Below are 11,044 nucleotides of genomic sequence, written 5' to 3' on the forward strand. Positions count from 1 at the left end.
TGAACGGGCCAAAACGGACATGGCAGCAGGTCAAAATCAAATACAAGAACATTCTGCAGAATGGTATGGTCCCTGACTAATATTTAACAAAGCACAAGCATATATTGTACCCAGAAGGTGCCTGCTCACACATTGTCTGTACTGTTTTAGCAGTGAAAAAGAATACCCACAGACAAGGCACGGGTGGTGGGTCACCAAAGGCTGACCTTACCCCAGCAGAGGACATGGCCTTGGAGCTAAATAAAGGCAGGCCCGTCTTAGAGGGGATCCCTGGGGGAAAGAGACGAGCATAGGTTCCTCCCAAGATGCCACCCGCTTCATTCAAGGTATGTCCTTCCATCTCTACATGGGATACAACCACATTCATATTGAATCAATTTGGACTGTCTGACTTTGGTTTACCTATTGCCTTGCAGTGCCTGGCAGCACTGTGTTCCTGTTAGAGCCACCAGCACAAGCACCAGATGATGCTGATCCAGTGAGTACTCCATCAAAGGCATACTGTAGGCCTGGCATGTCTTGTCTACTAGCTTCAATATGAATCCGATTAAATCTGATAGGGTGAAGGCCCCAGTGCAGCAGCAACAGCACATGATGGAGACGATGATGAGGAGGAGACCATCTCTCTGGATTCCAGAAGGCATGAGGTATCATGTTAAGACTGTGAAAGTACTATTTACTCTACAATGGTGAGGAGTCCTCATCAAAATCAAAAATCTAATTTCTTTTACAGGACCCAGATGCTATACAGTGGGAAAACCAGCCTGGCAACATAGTGCGTATTAATAAAAGGACACCACATCCTGCCAAATTCCAGCTGCGCTAATTGTATTGTGTTCACAGAGCTCACAAGCTATCAGAAAGTTGTATGGCAACCACCTCCGGCGCCAAATAGAACTGGCAGACATAGACATTCAGTACAAGAAGAAAAAGATGGAAAATCTTGCACTGGAGACCGAAATAAAAAAGAGGACAATTAGGAAACTGGACCTTGAAATAAAAAAAAACTTGAGAGGGAGGTGAGATATGCCTTCAATGTACACTGTATGCTAACTGTAACACAAATGTATTAATCATTATTTTTCTTTCCTCCCCCAGCTCCAAGAAGATGACACAGCTCAAAATAAAAATTAGGTATATTCTCGTAAAGTCAAGTGAGCCATGACATATGAGCTCTTATTGTGAGCACACAGGACGGTGGCATCTTTCTAAGTTTTGTATTTATTTTCCCAGCAATCAGTACAACCAAGTCATCGTTATAAGGCATCGCCCTCTTTTGCCCACCCCCAGCACCAGGTGTGGCCACTAGCCTATATGAAGGCCCAAAATTGTGTGTTCCTTTCTGCTCTGACAATGGCATGCCCATTCGTGCGAGATGTGGTGGATGAAGAAGCACTTGTGCTGAGGAGAGCCTTCAGGCGAGAAAGGGTCTTCAGGGACCGGTTGGACCCACTGGCCTTCCCTGATGACCATCTATATGAAAGATACAGGTTTTCTGCAGATGGCATCAGGTATCTATGCAGACTACTGGGTCCCAGGATTAAGCACCGCACTGCACGGAGCCATGCACTGAGTGTGGAGCAAATGGTTTGTGTGGCCTTGCGCTTTTTTGCTAGTGGAGCCTTCCTGTACTCAGTGGGGGATGCAGAACAGCTGAACAAGGCCACAATTTGCCACACAATAAGGAGTGTGTGTCTGGCTATCAAAGCATTAGCAGATGTCTTCATCTCCTTCCCTGGCCACAGAAGACTCTGTGACATCAAAGAGGAGTTCTATAGGATTGCAGGTAAGAGGATCTACAAATTACAGGACAACTGTTAACACATAGTAGGATACTCATTACTTTGTGTGACAGGTTTCCCCAATGTCATTGGTGCAGTGGACTGCACACACATAAGGATAAAAGCCCCTCAGGTGCCCATGGGGCCGATTTTGTGAATAGGAAATCCTTTCACAGCATTAATGTTCAGGTGAACATAACTTTTGATATTGTCCATTGACGAACACTCTGCATTGCCAGTGATGTGCATTGATTGGTGTAATATTCCTCATCTTATGATTTCAGATGGTCTGCAATGCTGACTGTGTGATCAGCAATGTTGTGGCAAAATGGCCTGGCTCAGTCCATGACTCCAGAATCTTTCGGGCCTCTGAAATCTATCAGTGCCTATCACAAGGTAAGCCACACAACCCCTATTTATAACCATCATGGCTGTGTCAAGAATATCACTGTGTTTGAGGTAGTAATGATGAGATTTTGTGTTGACAGGTGAATTCTCTGGTGTGTTGCTGGGAGACAGGGGATATGGCTGCCAGCCTTTTCTCCTGACACCTTTCACAGACCCCAGGAAGCACAGCAGGCCTACAACCATGCCCATGCCAGGACCAGGGCCAGAGTTGAAATGACCTTTGGCCTCCTGAAGGCACGCTTTCACTGCCTTCACAAATTAAGGGTCAGCCCTGTTAGGGCATGTGATATTACTGTGGCTTGTGCTGTCCTCCACAATGTGGCCTGCCTGAGGAAGGAGAGGGCCCCCAGAGTGCCACCAGCCATGGACTGGGACAATCCGGCAATCTTCCCTGATGACGACAGTGGTCGGCTGCTGAGGGACCAATATGTGTTGAATTATTTTAGTTAGTATGTGTGCTTTCAATTTTGGTTAAATATGTCCTGCGGTGGCAGAGGAATTTGGTTTTTTTTGGGTTCGTATTTTGACGAATTTGGCCTCTTATGATGTTTGTGCGGTATACTGTGTGTAATACAAGGCTGCAGGGAGGCTACTGCATCCATTCATTTGTCTGTTCAGTTGATGTGTATGGATTTGTCCTGCATTTATTTTAGTGTGCAGACATGCAGGGTGTGTTATATACAGACCTTTGAATGTGTATGTATCATTTTGTATAATATGCTTGGATTCTGTGCTTTCCATCTTGTAGAGTCACTGTGACTTCAGTTTCGAAAGGAGCTGATGGTTTACCTGCTTTGTTTTGTCCTTATTCAATAAAGGAACATAATGTTACACATTGTGTTTTTATATTCATATGGAATGTGTATTTGTTTATATGACAGAGTACTAGGGCCACACTGAAGAAAAAGGATAAAGTCATAAATTTATGAGGCTGGTTCTTTCTGCAGAAAAGCTACATATTGTTTTGATACTTATGACAATGTGATACTTAATATTCTGGCACATCAGCATGTCTTTGTTTATGAAACCATACTGAAGTACAATTTCACGAAATGCCCCACATCTGTCATTTTAACAACTGTCCTCCTTTAAAACAACTGGTTACAATATTATGACTTGTGTTTTTTTCCCCTCTGTGGCCCTAATATTCTATCATTTTATATATAGCCTTATAGTCTATGGGAAACTGTAAATTATCTAATGATAGCAACATCTAAAAATCATTTTTATCCAAAATCATTGAAATTAATGATCACAAACGTTTAAATAATAACAGTGGGTCTAGTTATATGTGATAACAATGTATAGTGAGCAGTGAAATAACTATTGGTTTCCATTTGTGGTGACTGCTGACTGACATTAGGGATGAGATTAAATAGATCCTGGAATTTAGCCTGGTCTGGAGCAGGCTAGCTCCACAGAATAAATCTCCATGGTAATTTATACCATAACATATCCTCCTGCCCCCTATCCATCTTTAGTGCAACCGGATTACGGATCAATTGAGCCAGGATCACCAAGATATCCTGGCTTAATCCCTTATCCTAGTTTTGTGCAACAGGCCCCAGGGCTTCCCTCAATGTTGCTAAAACTGTGTTTTGGCAACAAGAGGCTTCTATCATTCTCTATAGATTGATAGGACTTGCAGCTTGCTATACAGGTTAAAGTTCTGTATTTACCTCATCAGGCCAAATGGTGGTGCTATTGTCTTGCCTTGTCAAACTCATTCCACGGAGGGCTGAGTGTCTGCAGGTTTTTGCTCCTCCTTTGTACTTGATTGATAAATTAAGTTCAGTAATTAGTAAGGAACTCCTCACACCTGGTTGTCTATGTCTTAATTGAAATGGAACAAAAACCTGCCGACACTAGGCCCTCCATGAAATGAGTGTGACACTCCTGCTGTTCATCACATCCCATGGCAGCCTTTGTTTACAAAGGCAAGTTGATTTGATGTAATGCCTGTTCTGTCCCTCTCTGCCTATTTTTGCCTCTAGTGCAAGTTGAAAGTCATTAAAACTTTTCAATAATTTAACAGTAATAATATAACAGTCTCTGGGCAGATTTGTGGACATATTTAATCTAAATGTAAATGCAAGATCAAACTTGCAGCCAAACTTCATAAACAGGAAGTTTTGCTGCTTTGTTGAATGAGTCAGCATTTATAGGTCTAATGCAGCTGTTTTTATCTAAATATCAAATCATTTCTGGGGAACAATTAAGGACCTTACTGGGATTGTCTTAAATTATAAATGGTACAAAATTAACAAAAATAGCTTCTTAGCAAATAGCAATTTCTCAATCAAGAGTTTTGCTAGGGCTGTCTGGGAGTGTTTTGAGTGTGGAGGGGAAAGCTATCTGTTATTGGCAGAGCCTGGTAATATCACCAGGCAGGCCAAAGCTCCATCCCACAAAAACAGGCTGACATTTTTGGGTGTTTTTTTTTCCAAACAGCTCTTACACTAAAATGGCATTATCATCATTTTCACAATTTCACAGTATTATTCCAACCTCATAGTGTGTAAATATAGATGAGATGGTTTGGGATGAGTTGGACCGCAGAGTGCTCAGCATACAGGCCTTCGGAAAATATTCAGACTCCTTGACTTTTTCCACATTTTGTTACGTTACAGCCTTATTCTAAAATATAATAAATATTTTTTCCCCCTCAATCTATACACAATAAACCCATAATGACAAAGAAAAAGCAGGCTTGTAGAAATGTTTGCTAATTATATAGAAAATAAAAAACTGAAATATTACATTTAAATAAGTATTCAGACCCTTTACTCAGTACTTTGAAGCACTTTTGGCAGAGATTACAGCATCGATTCGTCTTGGCTGTGATGCTACAAACTTGTCATATCTGTATTCGGGGAGTTTCTCCTATTCTTCTCTGCAGATCCTCAAAAGCTCTGTTCGATTGGAAGGGGAGTGTCGCTGCACAGCTATTTTCAGGTCTCTCCAGAGATGTTTGATCGGGTTCAGGTCCAGGCTCTGGCTGGGCCACTCAAGGACATTCAGAGACTTGTCCCTAAGACACTCCTGCGTTGTCTTGGCTGTGTGCTTAGGGTCATTGTCCGGTTGGAAGTTGAGCCTTCACCCCAGTCTGAGGTCCTGAGCGCTCTGGATCAGGTTTTCATCAAGGATCTCTGTACTTTGCTCTGTTCATTTTTGCCTCGCTCCTGACTAGTCTCCCAGTCCCTGCCGCTGAAAAACATCCCACAGCATGATGCTGCCACCCCCATGCTTCACCGTAGGGACGGTGTCAGGTTTCCTTCAGTCGTGACGCTTGGCTTTCAGGCCAAAGAGTTAAATCTTGGTGTCATCAGACCAGATAATCTTGTTTCTCATGGTCTGAGAGTCCTTTAGGTGGCTTTTAGCAAACTCTAAGCGGGCTGTCATGACCCTTTTACTGAGGAGTGGCTTCAGTCTGGCCACTCTACTATAAAGGCCTGATTGAAACCCAGCCTAAAACACCAAACAGCAAGCAATGCAGGTGTAGAAGCACGGTGGCTAGAAAAATCTCCCTAGAAAGGCCAAAACCTAGGAAGAAACCTAGAGAGGAACCAGGCTATGTGGGGTGGCCAGTCCTCTCCTGGCTGTGCCGGGTTGGAGATTATAACAGAACATGGCCAAGATGTTCAAATGTTCATAAATGACCAGCATGGTCAAATAATAATAATCACAGGCAGAACAGTTGAAACTGGAGCAGCAGCAGGGCCAGGTGGACTGGGGACAGCAAGGAGTCATCATGCCCGGTAGTCCTGAGGCATGGTCCTAGGGCTCAGGTCCTCCGAGAGAGAGAAAGAAAGAGAGAATTAGAGAGAGCATACTTAAATTCACACAGGACACCGGATAGGACAGGAGAAGTACTCCAGATATAACAAACTGCCCTAGCCCCCCGACACATAAACTACTGCAGCATAAATACTGGAGGCTGAGACAGGAGGGGTCAGGAGACACTGTGGCCTCATCCGATGACATCCCTGGACAGGGCCAAACAGGAAGGATATAACCCCACCCACTTTGCCAAAGCACCGCCCCCACACCACCAACTTACCATCCTGAGACAAGGCCGAGTATAGCCCACAAAGATCTCCGCCACGGCACAACCCAAGGGGGGGGCGCCAACCCAGACAGGAAGATCACAACAGTGACTCAACCCACTCAAGTGACACCCCCCTCCTAGGGACGGTATGAAAGAGCCCTAGTAAGCCAGTGACTCAGCCCCTGTAATAGGGTTAGAGGCAGAGAATCCCAGTGGAAAGAGGGGAACCGGCCAGGCAGAGACAGCAAGGGCGGTTCGTTGCTCCAGAGCCTTTCCGTTCACCTTCACACTCCTGGGCCAGACTACACTCAATTATATGACCCACTGAAGAGATGTGTCTTCAATAAAGACTTAAAGGTTGAGACCGAGTTTGCGTCTCTTACATGGGTAGGCAGACCATTCCATAAAAATGGAGCTCTATAGGAGAAAGCCCTGCCTCCAGCGTCATGTTCCCAGTGGGTCAGAAGTTTACATAAACTCAATTAGTATTGGTAGCATTGCCTTTAAATTGTTTAACTTGGGTCAAATGTTTTGGGTAGCCTTCCACAAGCTTCCCACAATAAGTTTTGGCCCATTCCTCCTGACAGAGCTGGTGTAACTGAGTCAGGTTTGTAGGCCTCCTTGCTCGCACACGCTTTTTCTTGCGGAGACTTGCGGAGGTCTTGGCTGATTTCTTTTGATTTTCCCATGATGTCAAGCAAAGAGGCACTGATTTTGAAGGTAGGCCTTGAAATACATCCACAGGTACACCTCCAATTGACTCAAATGATGTAAATCAGAAGCTTCTAAAGCCATGACACCATTTTCTGGAATTTTCCAAGTTGTTTAAAGGCACAGTCAACTTAGTGTATGTAAACTTCTGACCCACTGGAATTGTGATACATTGAATTGTAAGTTAAATAATCTGTCTGTAAACAATTGTTGGAAATATGACTTGTGTCATGCACAAAGTAGATGTCCTAACCGACTTGCCAAAACTATAGTTTGTTAACCATGAATTTGTGGAGTGTTGTGGAGTTTTAATGACTCCAACCTAAGTGTATGTAAACTTCCGACATCAACTGTATGTACAGTATATATATATATATACACAATAAAAACACTGGAAAATCACATTTTTGACTGCACAAAAATGAATCAGTGAGGTCATTTCATCTCTTTTCTCCCCAACTTTCAACCCAGATCCCATGACACGTTTTGTTGAATTCACATTGAACTGACATCTCTGCCCAGTGGGCGGTCTGTCTGTGTCAGCCAATCAATAGCATATCAATAGAATAGTCTGATAGACTCTTTGAAGTTCATTAAAAGCACAGGTAACATTTTCTTGAAAATATGCCTTCAGAGCATACCAAGTATTCTATAGCCATAGAAATGTTACCTAGCCCCCCATGGCAAATTTGGATATTCTGGGTTGTTCTTTGGCCAACACCTATTGCGTCACACGTGTAAGTGACTCCCCAGACTGCTCTATTCACTTTCATCAACCATGAGGTGAATGACGAGTCTGGACAATGAAAGAGTAGCTGGAGAGAGCAGGTATCTCAAACATCTAGGACAGGAGAGAGAGAGAGAGAGGGGTGAATGGACAGGAGAGTCTCACAATGGCCTGGTTGTGTGAGGCAATTATACAGTTGTTTCTAATGAGGGCACACAGCTGGTGGCATCTCTCCTTTTCACCCTCTCTCACGCTCCCTCATCGCTCTCCATATCCCTCTGCATCTCTTCTCTCTCCACCCCCCCTCTCTCTCCACCCCCTCTCCATACCCCCTCTCTCCCATCCCCCTCTCCCTCACTCTCTCCACCCCCTCCCTCTCTACCCCCACCCCCCTCTCTACACCCCCCCTCTCTACACCCCCTCTCTCTCTCTTTTGGTTCACCACCTGCTGTGGGGAGCTGTGCCGGTGTTATAGGAGCGTCTCGTTCCGGGGTAATGACAATTTATTGGGGGCGAATTGGGAAGTGATTTTTGGAAGAGAAGGAGAGATTGAGATTGTTGGTGAAGGTTTCAGGGAAAGGAGGCTTGGGGAATACGATGGGGAGGGAGAAGTCAGTCTTAACTAGGAGGACTCCCATCTCCCTGAGGTCCTACACTGACCCTGTTTCTGGGTGATAAGGAAATACTCACTTTCTGTGGAACATAAAACCTGTATCTTTCAAAAGTCTAGCTGTCAATGAGGGGAAAAATAGTTTGAAGTGTGTTCTTGAGGAAGATTTGAAATGTTTTATCAGCTTGTCTGTGTGCTTTCGCTGTGAAATGGACTACAAATATGATAGATCCATCAAAGATTGAGAAACCATGTGTGTCTCATTCTAAAACTGCCAGCACAGTTTCCTGGCTTGTGCACATTCATGATGGGGATTGTCCCTGTCCCTCCTCTTTGCACTGCAACAAGGAAATAGACATAAACGTCAGTTCAGTGACCAAACAAAGAGATGAGTCTTTTTCTCTGTCGAACTGGAAGACACACCTCACTGGTCACAGATGTCCACTCAACATTTAGTTTTGCTTTGCATTTGGTTGTGTTGTCAACTAATGTGAATTCAAAGTGAAATTAACAAAAATGTCACCATGACATTAGATTTAGGTTAAAAGTAAAAAAATAAAAAAACATTTAAAAAAGTAATAGTGAGAACGAAATAACCACAAACAACTAAATTACCGTCTAACACTCATGGTTTATTTGAAAACACACGGTAATGGGGAGGGGGCTGAGCTGGACCCAAGGAAAGAAGCAGGCTTCAAACATAAAGATATAAAACTGTATTTTTTTTGTGAAGAATCAACAACAAGTGGGACACAATCATGAAGTGGAACGACATTTATTGGATATTTCAAACTTTTTTAACAAATCAAAAACTGAAAAATTGGGCGTGTAAAATGATTCAGCCCCTTTACTTTCAGTGCAGCAAACTCTCTCCAGAAGTTGTTAAAAAAGTTTGAAATATCCAATAAATGTCGTTCCACTTCATGATTGTGTCCCACTTGTTGTTGATTCTTCACAAAAAAATACAGTTTTATATCTTTATGTTTGAAGCCTGAAATGTGGCAAAAGGTCGCAAAGTTCAAGGGGGCCGAATACTTTCGCAAGGCACTGTATCCAAAAACACCCCCAAGCTAGACTAGCCTACTTCACCAACAGATAACTAACTAACCAAAAATACAGTGGGTGGTCCGCCCAGTTCTAACTAGTGTTTTTATACAAAGTATTCCTACGGGTAGTGTATGCCCATGGGAGACTTATCTTGGTACCCCCTTTTCCCACCGTCAAACAAACACCATAACAAAACCAATACTCACAGGTGGGGACAAAGTGACATGTAGTTGTGAAAACCAAACAAGAGATCTACAGACAGATGGCATTGACAGAGAGATGTACAGACAGATGGCATTGACAGAGAGATGTACAGACAGATGGCATTGACAGAGAGATCTACAGACAGATGGCATTGACAGAGAGATCTACAGACAGATGGCATTGACAGAGAGATGTACAGACAGATGGCATTGACAGAGAGATGTACAGACAGATGGCATTGACAGAGAGATCTACAGACAGATGGCATTGACAGAGAGATGTACAGACAGATGGCATTGACAGAGAGATGTACAGACAGATGGCATTGACAGAGAGATGTACAGACAGATGGCATTGACAGAGAGATCTACAGACAGATGGCATTGACAGAGAGATCTACAGACAGATGGCATTGACAGAGAGATGTACAGACAGATGGCATTGACAGAGAGATGTACAGACAGATGGCATTGACAGAGAGATGTACAGACAGATGACATTGACAGAGAGATGTACAGACAGATGGCATTGACAGAGAGATGTACAGACAGATGGCATTGACAGAGAGATGTACAGACAGATGACATTGACAGAGAGATGTACAGACAGATGGCATTGACAGAGAGATGTACAGACAGATGACATTGACAGAGAGATGGAGCTCCAGAGGAAACAGACAGGGTTTTTAAACCAAGGGAAAGGGGATGTGATTGGTTCATGGAAACAGCAGAAGGTGTGTCTTCTGATTAACGACTGATTGATAACTGATTGGGGAATGATGAATGCCACATGTGAGGGGAGAAGGAGAGAAAAGAAATACACACACAGGATACCTGTATCCGTAACAGTTGGGTGAAATAAAGACGGAATTCCCTCACATTGATGACTCTTTTTCAAATCCAATCAGTTTTCCACGTTGATTCAACGTCATCATATATCATTTTGGGGTTGAAATTACATTGAAATAATGTTGATTTTAACCAGTTTTGCCACATAAGGTTGAAAAATTCAAAGGATGTTTTGTGCACAAAGGTGATGACTATAAGTGTCTTATTAGGAATTTTCTAATCTGAATTCTCTACGTGTCTGTGTATGGAAATGGTCTTTCTAGGCCGGGCGTCAGTTAAACTGCAGTACAGAAGCAGTACTGTAGGAGCATTCTAAATCGTGCTTCTAGAACGGAAACCCTGGTCCCTTGGTTTTTGCCCAGTGAGATGGTGACACCCTGACGTCCCCTTCCTGTCAGTGGATGTAACCCCCTGTGACTCTGGGCCGTCGGCAAGACACTCAGCATTCCCCCTCTGCACAAATGGTTCCATAGGGCTCTGGTCATAAGTAGTGCACTAGGTAGGGTATAGGGGGATATTTGGACCATATTTGGACAGTGTTTAGTGATGCAAGATATCGGGCGGTAAACGTTGCTAAAAGCCTGTTAGAAGCTGGCAACAATGTTTAAGCCTGTTAAAAGCTGAATCTTGTTATGGAGGCCACTCTGCAGAGTGGCACAG

General features: G+C 43.5%; 1 long non-coding RNA gene across 2 annotated transcripts; it reads left to right on the forward strand.

The window, feature by feature from the left end:
- The first annotated feature begins 272 nt into the window (after window positions 1-272).
- LOC135572012 (uncharacterized) lies at window positions 273-3,041 on the forward strand. 2 transcript variants are annotated; one of them, XR_010464004.1, is made up of 7 exons: window positions 273-326; window positions 417-478; window positions 561-647; window positions 734-1,019; window positions 1,099-1,786; window positions 2,066-2,177; window positions 2,270-3,041. It is a non-coding gene; the product is annotated as an uncharacterized LOC135572012 (long non-coding RNA). The 2 variants fall into 2 exon arrangements; XR_010464003.1 differs by having other exon boundaries at window positions 734-1,786.
- Window positions 3,042-11,044: the final 8,003 nt, after the last annotated feature.

Source organism: Oncorhynchus nerka, linkage group LG1 (genome assembly GCF_034236695.1).
Source record: "Oncorhynchus nerka isolate Pitt River linkage group LG1, Oner_Uvic_2.0, whole genome shotgun sequence".
Classification (NCBI taxonomy): Eukaryota; Metazoa; Chordata; class Actinopteri; order Salmoniformes; family Salmonidae; genus Oncorhynchus; species Oncorhynchus nerka.